We start from the raw sequence: 6,745 nt of genomic DNA, 5'->3' as shown, positions 1-6,745 counted from the left end.
TGCAGCTCGGTTGGTAAAGAATCCACCTGCAATGCAGGAGACCCCGGTTCGAGTTCTGGGTCAGGAAGACCCGCTGGAGAAGGGACAGGCTACCCACTCCAGAATTCTCAGGCCTCCGTTGTGGCTCAGCTGGTGAAGAATTTGCCTGCTATGTGGGAGAGCTGGGTTCAATCCCTGGGTTGGGAGGATCCCCTGGAGAAGGGAAAGGCTACCCACTCCAGTGTTCTGGCCTAGAGAGTTCCATGGACTAGTCTATAGGGTCACAAAGAGTCTGACACGGCTGAGCCACTTTCACTTTCCTCTATTATGCAGGAGTATTTCATAAATTTAAGAACACAGTCAGTTATTATGACCTTGTTCCTTTTTCTTCTCCTTCCAAAAATGGCCCCTGTGCCTGACATAGTTACACTTAAGCAGCTTTGCCCTCTTGCATTCTCTGAGTATATTAATGTAACTTGCTTAGTTGTGTCTGACTCTGTGATTGTAGCCCAACAGGCTCCTCTGTCCATGGAATTCTCCAGGCAAGAACACTGGAGCTGGTTGCCATTTCCTTCTCCAGGGGATCTTCCTAATCCACAGATAGAACCTGGATCTCCTGCATTGGCAGGCAGATTCTTCATCATCTGAGCCACCAGGGAAGCCTTATTCTCTGAGTGGTCCTTAGGGATTCTAGGCGCACTGTGACATTTTCTGCCCCTTTGCCTCACTTCCCCTCCATCCTTTGCTTCAAGATTGGGAATGTGTGGATGGCACTGAGGGGGTGTTTAGATAGAGGAGGGCTCTCCTATCCCACCTGTAGTGGTGAAAGCCTCCAAATCATAGGATAGGAGTGACTCATAGGTTTTGCAGAGACTCTAACAGCACGTTGCCTGACCAAGTATTATTTCCTCCTTTTTCTTTCCAGGACTCAGATATGAATACTTGAATACATCATCAAAAGGCATTTTTAAAAAATTGACAAAAAGTTTTATATATTTAAGATGTACGACATGATACTTTGATATACATATACACTGGAAAATGATCATCACAATTCAGCTAATTAACACATCCATTACTTCATATAGTTATTTTTTATGAGTGATAAGAGCACTGAAGATTTATTCTCTTAGCAAATTTCAAGTATATGATATACTTGTTTTCTACAGTACTTTTTAAAAATTATTTTTAATTGGAGGATGATTGCTTTACAGTGTTGTGTGTTTCTGCCATAAATGGACATGAAGCAGCCGTAGTATGCCTAAGTCCCCCGACTCTTGCACCTCCCTCTCACTTCCCCACACCATTCCACCTCCCTACCCCATCACGCCTCCTCACCCCATACCAGCCCATCCCTGTAGGTTGTCACAGAGCCCCACACCCCTTTAGCTTGTCACAGAGCGCTGGGTTGAGCTGCCAACGACATACAGCAGGTTCCCACTGGCTATCTATTTTACATATGGTAATGCATATGGTAATGTGCTTCCGTACTCCCCTCTCAATTCACCCCGTCTCTCCTGCCCCCACAGTATCCACAGGTCTGTTCTCTGTGTCTCTGCTGCTGCCTGAAGAGATGCAGAGGAGCCTGGCGGGCTCCAGCCAATGGAGTCACAAAAAGCTGGACACGGCTTAGCGTCTGAGCACATAGGTTCATCAGCACCATTTCTCTAGAGCCCATCAGTTCAGTCGCTCAGTCATGTCCGACTCTGCAACCCCATGAATCGCAGCACGCCAGGCCTCCTTGTCCATCACCATCCCCCGGAGTTCACTCAGACTCGCATCCATCGAGTCTGTGATGCCATCCAGCCATCTCATCCTTTGTCGTCCCCTTCTCCTCCTGACCCCAATCCCTGCCAGCATCAGAGTCTTTTCCAATGAGTCAACTCTTTGCGTTAGGTAGCAAAAGTATTGGAGTTTCAGCTTCAACATCAGTCCTTCCAATGAACACCCAGGGCTGATCTCCTTTAGAAGGTACTGATTGGATCTCCTTGCAGTCCAAGGGACTCTCAACAGTCTTCTCCAACACTAGAGTTCAAAAGCATGAGTTTTTCGGCACTCAGCTTTCTTCACAGTCCAACTCTCACATCCATAAATGACCACTAGAAAAACCATAGCTTTGATTAGATGGACCTTTGTTGGCAAAGTAATGTCTCTGCTTTTGAATATGCTATCTAGGTTGGTCATAATTTCCTTCCAAGGAGTAAGATCTTTTAATTTCATGGCTGCAATCACCATCTGCAGTGATCTTGGAGCCCCCCAAAATAAAGTCTGACACTCTTTCCACGGTTTCCCCATCTATTTCCCATGAAGTGATGGGACCAGATGCCATGATCTTCATTTCCTGAATGTTGAGCTTTAAGCCAACTTTTTCACTCTCCACTTTCACTTTCATCAAGAGGCTTTTAGTTCCTCTTCACTTTCTGCCATAAGAGTGGTGTCATCTGCATATCTGAGGTTATTGATATTTCTTCCGACAATCTTGATTCCAGCTTGTGCTTCTTCCTGCCCAGTATTTCTCATGATGTACTCTGCATATAAGTTAAATAAGCAGGGTGACAATATACAGCCTTGACATACACCTTTTCCTATTTGGAATGAGTCTGTTGTTCCATGTCCAGCTCTAACTGTTGCTCTCTGACCTGCATACAGATTTCTCAAGAGGCAGGTCAGGTGTTCTTGGTATTCCCATGCTTTTCAGAATTTTCCACAGTTTATAGTGGTCCACACAGGCTTTGGCATAGTCCATAAAGCAGAAATAGATGTTTTTCTGGAACTCTCTTGCATTTTCCATGATCCGGCGGATGTTGGCAATTTGATCTCTGGTTCCTCTGCCTTTTCTAAAACCAGCTTGAACATCTGGAATTTCATGGTTCACGTAGTGCTGAAGCCTGGCTTGGAGAATTTTGACCATTTCTTTACTAGCATGTGAGATGAGTGCAATTGTGCAGTAGTTTGAGCATTTGTTGTCATTGCCTTTCTTTGGGATTGAAATGAAAACTGACCTTTTCCAGTCCTGTGGCCACTGCTGAGTTTTCCAAACTTGCTGGCACATTGAGTGCAGCAGCATCATCTTTCAGGATTTGAAGTAGCTCAACTGGAATCCCATCACCTCCACTAGCTTTGTTCATAGTGATGCTTTCTAAGGCCCACTTGACTTCACATTCCAGGCTGTCTGGCTCTAGATTAGTGATCACACCATCGTGATTATCTGGGTCCTGAAGATCTTTTTTGCACAGTTCTTCTGTGTATTCTTGCCACCTCTTCTTAATATCTTCTGATTCTGTCCGGTCTATACTATTTCTGTCCTTTATCGAGCCCATCTTTGCATGAAATGTTCCCTTGGTGTCTCTAGTTTTCTTGAAGAGATCTCTGGTCTTTCCCATTCTGTTGTTTTCCTCTATTTCTTTGCATTGATCACTGAGGAAGGCTTTCTTATCTCTCTTTGCTAGTCTTTGGAACTGTGCATTCAGATGGTTATATCCTTCCTTTTCTCCTTCGCTTTTCACATCTCTTCTTTTCAAAGCTATTTGTAAGGCCTCTTCAGACAGTCATTTTGCTTTTTTGCATTTCCTTTCCATGGGGATAGTCTTGCTCACTGTCTCCTGTAGAATGTCATGAACCTCATTCCATAGTTCATCAGGCACTCTGTCTATCAGATCAAGTCCCTTAAATCTATTTCTCACTTCCACTGTATAATCATAAGGGGTTTGATTTAGGTCATACCTGAATGGTCTAGCAGTTTTCCCTACTTTCTTCAATTTAAGTCTGAATTTGGCAATAAGGAGTTCATGATCTGAGCCACATTCAGCTCCTGGTCTTGTTTTTGCTGACTGTATAGAGCTTCTCCATCTTTGGCTGCAAAGAATATACTCAATACGCATGCATTAATATACAATGCTTGTTTTCCCCTTCTGACTTACTTCACTCTGTATAGCAGGCTGTAGGTTCATTTCCCTCCCTAGAACTGACTCAAATGTGTTCCTTTTAGTGACTGAATAATATTCCATTGTGTATATATACCATAGCTTCTTTACCCATTCACCTGTTGACGGGCATCTAGGTTGCTTCCATGTCCTGGCTATTGTAAATAGTGCTGCAATGAACACTGGGCTATGTGTGTGCTTGCACTATTATTTATCACAGCCATCATGCTGTACATTGGATCCTCACAGCTTCTGGGTCTTTATACTGAAATCTGTGCTCTTGTACCAAAGTCCTCCCATGTGCAGCACTGCCCAGTCCATAGCAACCACCCTTGAATCCCACTGTCTGGATTTAACACACAAGTGAGATTCTGCAGTACTTTTTTCTGCATCTGGGTCTTGTAATATGCCCTCCAGGTTTATCCAGATAGCAAGGTTCCCCTCTCGCTTATGGCTGAATAATAATAGACTTGATCCAGAAGGTTCTACAAATCACCTCTGACTGCTCCCACGCTCTGGGATCAGATTTGCACAATTAAGCTCTTTTTCCCTCCAAGGTTGAGTGTTGTCCAAGGACACTCTCTAGTTCTCTGTGTAAATTTGCATTTATGTGCCCACATTTGCGTTATCCTTATACTTTGTGAGATAGCAAGAATTAAATTAGACACACAGCCTAAGCTTACCCATAGTCATACCTGTTTCAATTCTGGAGGAAATGAGGCAACAATGTGATATGTTTTAAAGCATTGGAGTGAAAATATGACCCAAGATTCTAGAGAATTATTAGAGCAGCTGTGTGAAGAGGAAGGATTCAAAGCAGGGGGAGTCAGGAGCCAGAAGTTTAGTGCCAGCACAGCAGTCTAAGCATGAAGCAGGCGACAGCCAGACGGGAAGGGTGTTTTTGAGATAATGGGTTGCAGTAGGTTTAACAAGAGGTGTAGAAACTGAAAACTGAAAGAAAAAATAGATATAAGAGAGAATTCTGGGGGAAAAAAAAAATCCTGCTATTTTCATGTAAATAGTCTACTTGGATTTTGATATAAGATATTGTATAAGCTAGAAAACAACAGCCCTTCCCCTTCAGTTGGGGAAGTAGAAGTAAAAGCAGTTCCATTTATAAATTTTTAATATATTATTAAAGCTGTTATGAAATTATGGAAGCAATCTCCAGCAAGATTTTTTTTTTTTAATTTGGAACGTCTACAGACAGTGTGCATGTGTGTGCTCAGTCATGGCTAACTCTTTTTAGACAAAGACTAACAGACAGTGTCCATGGACTGTGCCCGCCAGGCTCCCCTGTCCATGGGATTCTCCAGGCAAGAACACTGGAGTGGGTTGCCATTCCCTTCTCCAGGGATCTTCCCAACTCAGGGACTGAACTTGTGTCTCTTACATTGGTATGCAGATCTTGAGACCAATGTGGTCTTTTTAAAAAAATCTATTTATTTTAATTGGAGGCTAATTACTTTATAATATTGTAGTGATTTTTCCCATACATTGACATGAATCCACATATTTGAGGCTTTGTGTCTCTGAGGTGCTGAATTAAGGCTGTTTCAACCAAGGTAGGAAAAGCTGCAAGCTGTAACCAAATGCAAAACTACTGGAATACAATTGCTAATTAAATGGAGAAGCATTTCTGAGGTGACACTGACAGGGACAGGGAGGGAAAACAGAAAGGAATAAGCCTCTTACCCTCTTCTAGCTAGCTAGCCTCCTCCACCCTCTGTTCAGCTCCCGCAGTATAACTTGCAGGTAAACTTCCCAGGTCTTGCATGAAAATTTGCATCACCCCACCGCTCTTCAGGTGTATCCCAGAGTAGTCCTTGTACTGTCCCTCTGAGTTCTGCTTGGATATTATCTCTCGTACTTGGAAGCAAAGAAAACTGTTGTATGGTCTCTATTTCATTATTGTAATTGTTCTTCAGTAGCTAATTTGTGTGCAACTCCTTGCAACCCCATGGACTGAGGCAGCCAGGCTTCCCTTTCCTTCGCTCTCTCCTGGAGTTTGCTCAGACTCATGCCCAATGAGTTGGTGATGCCGTCCAGCTGTCACGTCCTCTGTCATTGTGGTGGTGGTTGAGTCGCTAAGTCGTGTCTGACTCTTGCGACCCCATGGACTGTAGCCCGCCAGGCTCCTCTGTCCATGGGATTCTCCAGGCAAGAATACCAGAGTGGGTTGCCATGCCCTTCTCCAGGGGATCTTCCCAACCCAGGAACCGAACCCGGGTCTCCTACATTGCAGGCAGTTTCTTTACCGACTGAGCTGTGGACTACAAATTATTCTTGAGCGTTGGTTGTGTGCTGACTATTCTTTTGGTACTCCTTTCTGCCAAACTCTCTTTTATCACAAATGCAGGCATGGAAGTCACAAAGCGGAAGGGTTTTACGGATCAACTGGGCCAATTATATTCATGATGAGAGTTCTCTTCCTACTTCATCCCGGAAAGATAACTGGCATTAAAATTGTTCACTTGGCACCAGGATAGCACGTGGCATGTTCTTTGCTTTTAGCAGCAAATCCCAAAGGGATTCTCAGGCTTATATTTTATCCCGGTATTGTTACCTTTGGAAACAGGATTCCTGTGGAGTGAATAGAATGCACTTTTGATTCTAAGGTAATTTGAAAAAATGTGGGCTTTAGTTGAAATTCAAGTGAGGAAACTATTTATAATTCACAAAACAACTACCTTGTTGAATTGACCAGGCAAAAAAGGTGAGTAAATCACCATATGGTCAAAACCAAAACACTTTACAATATAATCAAATCATAATATATTTCCACTTCATGAAATACAGTAAGGTTTTCTTTCCTATAGTTATAATTGATGAAGAAAGTGGAA

Source organism: Ovis aries, chromosome 15 (assembly GCF_016772045.2).
Source record: "Ovis aries strain OAR_USU_Benz2616 breed Rambouillet chromosome 15, ARS-UI_Ramb_v3.0, whole genome shotgun sequence".
Classification (NCBI taxonomy): domain Eukaryota; kingdom Metazoa; phylum Chordata; class Mammalia; order Artiodactyla; family Bovidae; genus Ovis; species Ovis aries.
The sequence above is the reverse complement of the archived record's forward strand: the minus strand, read 5'-3'. Positions refer to the sequence as shown.